At 38.3% G+C, this 9,681-nt stretch overlaps 1 pseudogene across 1 annotated transcript in view; it reads right to left on the bottom strand.

Moving 5' to 3' along the window:
• The window catches only part of LOC309606456 (protein lin-28 homolog A pseudogene), a 239,693-nt pseudogene that overhangs the window by 63,384 nt on the left and 166,628 nt on the right, over window positions 1-9,681 (bottom strand). The gene's annotated exons all lie outside the window — the stretch shown is intronic.

The following is a 9,681-nucleotide window of genomic DNA, read 5'->3' as shown; positions in this document are numbered from 1 at the left end:
CTAGGAATAAACCTACCTAATGAGGGAAAATACCTGTACTCAAAAAACTATAAAACACTGATGAAAGAAATCAAAGATGACATAAACAGATGGAGAGATATACCGGGTTCTTGGATTGGAAGAATCAATATTGTGAAAATGACTATACTACCCAAAGCAATCTACAGATTCAATGCAATGCGTATCAAATTACCAATGGCATTTTTCACAGAGCTAGATCAAAATATTTTACAATTTGTATGGAAACACAAAAGACTCCTAATAGCCAAAGCAATCTTGAGAAGGAAAAACGAAGCTGGAGGAATCAGTCTCCCTGACTTCAGACTATACTACAAAGCTACAGTAATCAAGACAGTATGGTATTGGCACAAAAACAGAAATATAGATCAATAGAACAGGATAGAAAGCCCAGAGATAAACCCGTGCACCTATGGTCACCTAATCTATGACAAAGGAGGCAAAATATACAGTGGAGAAAAGACAGCCTCTTCTATAAGTGGTGCTGGGAAAACTGGACAGCTACATGTAAAAGAATTAAATCAGAACACTCCCTAACACCATACACAAAAATAAACTCAAAATGGATTAAAGACCTAAATGTAAGACCAGACAATATAAAACTCTTTGAGAAAAATATAGGCAGAACACTCTTTGACATAAACCACAGCAACATCTTTTTTGACCCATCTCCTAGAATAATGGAAATTCGAACAAAGATACACAGATGAGACCTAACTAAACTTAAAAGCTTTTGCACAGCAAAGGAAACCATAAACAAGACAAAAAGACAACCCTCAGAATGGGAGAAAATATTTGCAAACGAAGCAACTGACAAAGCATTAATCTCCAAAATATACAAGCAGCTCATACAGCTCAGTATCAAAAAAACAAACAACCCAATCCAAAAATGGGCAGAAGACCTAAATGGACATTTCTCCAAAGAAGACATACAGATGGACAAGAAGCGCATGAAAAGATGCTCAACATCTCTAATTATTAGAGAAATGCAAATCAAAACTACAATGAGGTATCACCTCACACCGGTTAGGATGGCCATCATCAAAAAATCTACAAACAATAAATGCTGGAGAGGGTGTGGAGTAAAGGGAACCCTCATACACTGTTGATGGGAATGTAAATTGATACACCCACTATGGAAAACAGTATGGAGTTTCCTTAAAAAAACAAAAATAGAGCTACCATGTAACCCAGCAATCCCACTAATGGGCATATACCCAGAGAAAACCATAATTCAAAAAAACATATGCACCCCAATGTTCACAGCAGCACTACTTACAACAGCCAGGACATGGAATCAACTTAAATGTCCATCGACAGAGGAATGGATAAAGAAGGTGTGGTACATATATACAATAGAATATTACTCAGCCATAAAAAGGAATGAAACTGGGTCATTTGTAGAGATGTGGGTGGACCTATAGAGTGTCATACAGAGTGAAGTAAGTCAGAAAGAGAAAAGCAAATATCAAATAACACATATGGAATCTAGAAAAGTGGTATAGATGATCTTAGTTACAAAGCAGAAATAGAGACACAGACGTAGAGAACAAATATATGGATACCAACGAGGAAAGGGTGGGGTGGGAGGAATTGAGAGACTAGGATTGACACATATACATTATTGATACTATGTATAAAATGGACAACTGATGGGAACATGCTGCATAGCACAGGAAACTCGCCTAGTGCACTGTGGTAGCCTGAATGGTAGGGAAGTCCAAAAGGGAGGGGATATCTGTATGTGTATGGCTGATTCATTTTGTTCTGCAGTGAAGGCTAACACAAAATTGTAAAGCAACCATACTCCAATAAAAATTAATTAAAAAAAAAGATAATGGAAGAAAAAAGCAACATTTTCGGTATACTATGCTTTATTATTTCAAGAAAGGTAAAAACGCAACTGAAACCCAGAAAAAGATTTGTGCAGTGTATGGAGGAGGTGTTGTGCCTGATCGAATGTCAAAAGTGGTTTGTGAAGTTTTGTGCTGGGGATTTCTTGCTGCACAATGCTCCGTGGTCTGGTAGACCAGTTAAAGTCAATAATGAACAAATTGAGACATTAATTGAGAACAATCAATGTTATACCACACAGGAGATAGCCGACATACTCAAAATATCCAAATCAAGTGTTGAAAATCACTTGCACTATCTTGGTTATGTTAATCGCTGTGATGGTTGGGTTCCACATAAGTTAAGAGAAAAATATGTTCTTGATGGCATTTCCACATGCAGTTCTCTACTGAAATGTAATGAAAACATCCATTTTAAAAACACATTGTAATGGGCGATGAAAAGTGGATACTGTACAATAATGTGGAAAGGAAGAGATCATGGGGCACGGGAAATGAACCACAACCAACCACACCAAAGGCCGGTCATCATCCAAAGACTGTGATGTTGTGTATATGGTGGGATTGGAAGGGAGTCTTCCATTAGGAGCTCCTTCCAGAAAACCAAACAATTCCAACAAGTACTGCTCCCAGTTGGACCAAATGAAAGCAGCACTTGATGAAAAACATCTAGAAGTAGTCAACAGAAAACGCATAATTTCCATCAGGATAATACAAGACTGCATGTTTCTTTGATGGCCAGGCAAAAACTGCTACAGCTTGGCTGGGAAGCTCTGATTCATCCACCGTATTCACCAGACATTGCACCTTCAGATTTCCGTTTATTTCGGTCTTTACAAGATTCTCTTAATGGAAAAAAATTCAGTTCCATGGAAGACTGTAAAAGGCACCTGGGACAGTTCTTTGCTCAAAAAGATAAAAAGTTTTGGAAGACTTCAAGATGGAATCATGAAGTTGCCTGAAAAATGGCAGAAGGTAGTGGAACAAAAGGGTAAATACGTTGTTCAATAAAGTCTTGGCGAAAATGAAAAATGTGTCTTTTATTTTTACTTAAAAACCAAAGGAACATTTTGACCAACCCAAGTTGATACAATTGTTATATCTTCTTCTTGGATTGATCCCTTTATCATTATGTAATATTCTGTGTTTTTATGTGGTATGGAAGATGTGTTGGTTAGAGAAGAGGAGCAGGTGAGAAGGGAAACACTGAATTTTATATGAGCTGTCTTAGACAATGCTATGCCAGGCCTGTGTTCTGAGAATGGGGCCTGAATACTGTCTTGTCACAGCAGTCACTTTAGCAGATACTGGGACAGAATAAACCACATGTGCTTAAATTTATTCTTCACTTCCAGTTTCTGGGGATAAATCTGCCCAAGTGAAAATTAGTTTCTCTAGGAACTTGACCCCACTAGTGATTCATTCCATAGTTCAGAGGCCTCCAAGTTCCAGAGTACAGACATAATTATCCCCAGTAGGGACATGCAATGGGGAGTGTAGATAATTGTGTTTTGTGACACCAGGTTTTAGTTTACTACCACACAGCTTAAAATGAGTTTGTAATAGTAATGGCGTTCAGGGGTGGGAGGGTTTTTTCCAGGTTTCTCTAGTGATTATTTGAAGACTTTAGTATATGAATTATTTTTGCTACTCTGTTACAAGTTCAAGAATACACAAGCAAGATGAATAACATATGCTTTAAATAGATGCTTAACATGTTTTCCTGTGTGTTGAGGAGGAGTGGGCACAGTCCTTAATGATTTTGTCCAATTCCTCACTTTATAATGGACATAATGAAGTGCTTGTCTAAGCTCAGGTAGCTCTTTTGTGGCAGAGTCAGAACTAAAACTCAAGTCCTCTGACTCTCAATATATGTTCAGCTATGTATATGGCTGCAATGTATGTTCAACTATGTATATGGTGGAAAGGTGTCACTTTTTTGAGCTTTGGACTTGTTCTCTTATGTCTCATGTCACATGCTACTCTTCAGTTTAACACTAACTCCAGTTGAAAGTATCTAGAGCTGTGTCTTGTAAGCCCCTTTCCCCAATTCATTGCAGGTGCAGAGTTTTGCTTGCAGAAATGTTCAGAAGTCTTTTGGAGCTGCTAAAGTGCTGGTAATCTTGGAGTGTAAGTAAAAAATATTGTAAGTCTCTCCCTAGATGTGCTTTATAGTTGAATGAGGCCATGACATTTTTAAAAATGTCTTCATATTTTTTATAAACTTTCGTTAATAGAATTTCTAAATTATTAGCTAAGTAGACTCTTTCTTTGCTCCCTCATGAATCAAGAGGCTAGTAATTTTCTTAATTAAAAAAGTTTAGTCGTTGTAAAATAACATAACATGAAATTTACCACCTTAACCATTTTAAGCATATGGTTCAATAGTGTTAAGTATATTCACACTGTTGTGTAATCAATCTCCAGAATTTTTTTATCTTGCAAAACGAACTCTATACTCATTAAGCAACAACTCCCCATTTCCCCCTCTCAGTAGCCCTTGGCAACCACTATACTACTTTTTGCCTCCGTGAATTTGACTACTCTAGGTACCTCATATAAGTGGAATTATACAGTATTTGACTTTTTGTGACTGGCTTATTTCACTTAGCATAATTACCTCAAGGTCTGTTCATGTTGTAGCATGTGTCAGAATTTCCTTCCTAAGACTGAATAATATTCTACTGTCTGTATATACCACATTTTGTTTATCCATTCATCTGTCAATGGACACTTGGGTTGCTTTTGCCTTTTGGCTATTGTGAATGATGCTTCTATAAACATGGAGGTATAAATATCTCTTCAAGGCTCTGCTTCGAATTCTCTTCATTGTGTATTTGGAAGTGGAATTGCTGGATCATAGGTAATTCTATTTTTTTTTTTGAGAAACTGCTCTACTTTTTCTACAGGGGCTGCACCACTTTACATTCCCACCAACAGTGCACAACGTTCCAATTTTTATACATCCTCACCAACACTTTTTATTTGTTTTTTGTTTGTTTTGAAAGTAGTCGTTATAATGAGTATGGGGTTATCTCTTTGCGATTTTATCATATTTCACTAATGATTAGTTTGAACATTTTGTCATATGCTTTTTGGCCATTTGTATATCATATTTGGAGAAACATCTATTCAAGTCCTCTGCCCATTTTAAAATCTGGTTATTTATTTTTCATGTCGACTTGTCCTTTATACATTCTGGATATTAAGATATCAGATATGTGATTTGCAAATCATATGTTAGGCATATGATTTGCAAATGTTTTCTCCCATTCTTTAGGTTGCCGTTTCACTCTGTTGATTGTGTTCTTTGAGGCACAGAAGTTTAAATTTTGGTGTAGTCCAATTTATCTTTTTTTTTCTTTTGTTGCCTACGCTTTTGGTGTAATATCCAAGAAATCATTGTCAGATCCAGTTAAGCTTTCCCCCTCTGTTTTCTTCTAGGAGTTTATAGTTTTAGCTCTTACGTTTAAGTCTTTGACCAATTTTGAGTCTACTTTTGTATATGGTATAAGGTAAGGGTCTAACTTCATTCTTTTGGACGTGGATATCCCGTTTTCCCAAAACCATTTGTTGAAGAGAGTGCCTTTTTCCCATTGAATTGTCTTGGCACCCTTGTGGAAAAGCGTTTGACCATATATATGAGGGTTTTTTCTGGGCTCTCTATTCCATTGGTCTATATGTCTGTCTTATGCCAGTACCACAATGTTTTGACTACTTCAGCTTTGTAATAAATTTTGAAATCAGGAAGTGTGAGACCTCCAACTTTGCTCTTCTTTTTCAAGATTTTTTGCTCTTCAGGGTTTGTTGAGATTCAACATGAATTTTAAGATAGATTTTTCTATTTCTGCAAAAAATGCTTTGGGGATTTTTATAGAGATTGTATTAAACCTGTAAACTGCTTTGGGTAACATTGATATCTTAAAAATATTAAGTCTTCCAATCCATGAACATGGGTTGTCTTTCCACTTATTTGTGTCTTCTTTAATTTCTTTCAGCAATATTTTGTAGTTTTCAGTGTACAATTGTTTTGCTCCCTTGGTTGTATGTATTCCTAGGTATTTTATTCTTTTTTGTGCTATTGTAAATTGAACTGTTTTCTTTTTGGGTCACTCATTGTTAGTGTATAGAAATGCAACTTATTTTTGTATGTTGATTTTGTGTCTTGCAATTTGCTCAATTTGTTTATTAGTTATAATGCTATTTTTGTGGAATCTTTTGGGTTTTCTACATATAAGATCATGTGGTCTCCAAACAGAGATCATTTTTTTTTTTCCTTTCCAATTTGCATGCCTTTTATTTATTTTTCCCTTGCCTAATTGCTCTGCCTAGAAATTCCAGTACTATGATGAATAGAAGAAGTGAAACTGGGCATCCTTTTTACTGAATAAAAAACTATCCATGTCAAAGGGAATAGGAGCATATAGCAAACTGGTTTCAAAGGAAAATATTGAAGCAGATAAAAGTCAGACAGATGATTTCCATAGGGATATTCTTAGACTCTTGGGTTGCTTTTCACTCTCCCTTGTGCTCCAACAGGGACAGTGACCTAGGCCACAATCACATTAGACAAATATTCCTGGATGAACAGATGCTAATCTAGGCACTGAAGATTTAGGGAACAAGATGGCAAGGCCCAGCTTTCAGGGCGATTACGGTCTTGTTTGGGTATATGTGTGTGAGGAATAAGCTATAATCAAATAAAGAAAAAAAATTTTGAAAGTGGTAAATCCTATAGAGAACATACAGCAGGGTTGTTAGATAGGTAGTGACTAGGAGATAGTTAAGGCATCTTATCTGAAGAGGTGACACTTGTGCAACCTTGGTGTAAATGAGGGGAAGGATGTAGCCATGTGAAGACCTGGGAGCAGTGCTCTAGACAGAGGAATCATCAGTGCATGAGTCTGTGACAAGAACAAGTTTGGCCTGCTCAAGCAAGAGAAAGAAGGCCAGGGAGGATGGGGAAGAGAGAGCGAAGACACAGTCACAGGAAATGAAGTCAGAGAGGTTGGCTTGGAGATGATCATACAGGGCTTTGTAACTCAAGATAAGGATTTATTCTTAGAGTGACGAATAAGCGATTTGATCTACATTTTAAGGACATTCAGACTTATCATTGTGCTGCTATATAAAGACTGGGTATGAGGATAATGGGCTGTACACTTTTTGTCCTCAAGTCATCCTTTCCTCGCACAGTGTTTGTCACCCACTGACCACAGCAAATCCCTGGACCAGACAGAGGGTTTCCTTTTATTCTCATATCAGGTGCCAGCCCAGCTGTCTAGGGCTATAGGGATGGCTAGGGGAGAAGGGTGTGTACAGAGAAGGTGAAGAGGGAAAGCCAGAGCTGGATTTTCAGATGTTGGGACTTTAGCTGGAGGTGAAAGTATAGTCGACACCATCAGCACCTCATCCATATACCCTCAGTCTGTACCACCAGGACCATTCCAAGGGCATCATGGACTTTTCTATGTTTTCTATGTCCGTGATTCTGTTTCTGTTTCATAGACAAGTTCATTTGTGTCATATTTTAGATTCCACATATAAGGGATATCATATGGTATTTATTTTTCTTTTTCTGACTTACTCCACTTTGTATGATCATCTCTAGTTGCATGGAGCCTGTACTTTGAATAGGAAAGAATAGAGTCAGAGAATTCTACTATGTAGCCTCTCTCTATGTTTTGGTGAAGATTCAAGCAGCTATAAAATATGTCATTTTCTGGGTTCTCTTCTTTCTCTGTGGCGGTACCACTACTCACCTTCATACTAAATAGAGGACACTAAAATCTTCATCCTCAGAGATGGATCTTCAAGGGCTTTGCTCCTCTAAGGCCGAGACAATGCAGCTTGGAGGAACTGTCCACCAACTGTGGTAGTGTACTTCTTCCTGGATAGTTTCCTATGAAATCTTGGAAGAATATATCTTAATCCAACTGTTCACTGATTTTTTAAACTTTCTTACAATTTGCTGATTGTGTAAGCCAGCAATTGAATAATCCCATACAGAGAGCTCATTCTGTTCTTTGAATGGCTACATCCATATACTCAGCCAATATCTATGCCCCTATAATGTCTTCTCAATTGCTCCTGTCTATTCCCTGTACCTTGCTCAAACAGGTATGCTGGAATTTTAGCCCATTTTATTATGTGGCATTTAAACAACACTGAAAGCTTCTCTTCCTGGCATAGTGATGTATGAAGCATACAACCCATCCACACAAATTGTGTAAATAGTAACTTCCTGGCCACATCAAAAAACTTGAGAAGCCAAACAAAAACAGAAACAAACCAAAAAAACACCACAAAACCAAAAATACCACCTCAAAATCAACACAAGAATGTGTTTCTTTCACTGCAAATATTTCAGCAGGGCTTATTTCCTATCCAAGGACAATGTCGGGGAACCCTATATTCAATCCGAAAACCATGCATGGTAAGCACCAAGCACAGGGGTTAATGAAGTCAGGGAGAGAAAGAAAAGTCCCGTGTGGGAAGTAATTTTGCTAAATTGCCTGCTCCCTTTGGATCAATGGTGCAAGCGGAAGGAGAGGTACCCTTCATGACAGAGACACCAGGTCAAGTGTCTTTTAAAACCAAACAAGTTCTCTCTCACATTAGTAGGGGTAAAAGCATATGTTTGGTGAGAAATAATGAGCTCTACTCAATACAGAACATCCTATATATTTGCACCTAAGAATGGCTGTCTAAACGCTGAATGTACATTAATAATAACCATTAAAGCACAGAAATATAGACAATGGATACCCATATATTAAATGTAGTTCAAGAAGATTATATTTTTTTCTACTGCATTTTTAAAAACAATGTAGCTCTTTAGAACTAGAGGGGAAACATTTACATAATAACACCAGTTCTTAAATTAATCTTTGACCCATACAGCTGTTCTCAGGATATGCTAATAGCTAGCTTTTACTAAAGCACCTGTGAGCTAATATCCTTGTACCATCCCATTTAATCCTTAGCGCTTAAGGTAATATAGTACTTTCCTCATTTTTTAGATGTGGAAACTAAACTTTTATGAAGTTAAGCAAATTGTTCCAATTCACACAGTCAGCAAATGGCAGAATCAGGCTTTGAGCTCAGGTGAAGTGACTCGGAGTTCAGGCCTGGGAGGTCCCTGCTCCACAGCCAGTTGTTGAGTGAGTGAGGGGGACCAACAGGGAGGAAAGCAAGATGAGGCGGTGGACACTGTGTCTCTCCTAAGGGAAAACTTGCCTCTGAAGTTGCATCTGAGATGAAGCTGGAAGGACAAATAGAAAGACAAAAAAACAAGTGGCGGTGGGGGGCTGGAAGGCAGGCAAAGGCGCTCTATGATACATCCACACGGACAGAGTACCGTGTGAGGATGAGGGTGAAGAGGAGTGACATGACACATGGTACTTTCCAGGATGGTTGCAACAATGTCTCTTACCCTACATGCTCTTCTACAGCCTTGCCACTCCCCAGTCACCAGGTGGAGTCTAATCTCCTCACTTGTAACCAATATAAAGTCATGGAAGTGACAGTGAGTGCTTTCTGTCACTAGGTCACAAAGGGTAAACAATGCTCCTGCGTTGTTAGCTGGGACTTCCGCCTTCGGAGTCCTGAGCTCCATGGAAGAAGTCCAATGGCCCTGAGCTTACCATGCTGTGAGAAAGTCTGGGTCACATGGACAAGCCATTTGTAGGTACTCTGGCTGACAATCCCAGATGAGGCCCCAGCCAACGGACTCGTGACATCATCACAGACACCAACCTCTAGACGTAAGAGTGGAGACGCTTCCAGATGATCCCAATCTCCAGCTGTT

This window comes from Balaenoptera borealis, assembly GCF_965194805.1.
Source record: "Balaenoptera borealis genome assembly, chromosome: 11".
NCBI classification, from domain to species: Eukaryota; Metazoa; Chordata; class Mammalia; order Artiodactyla; family Balaenopteridae; genus Balaenoptera; species Balaenoptera borealis.
This window is presented reverse-complemented; position numbering and strand designations above follow the sequence as displayed.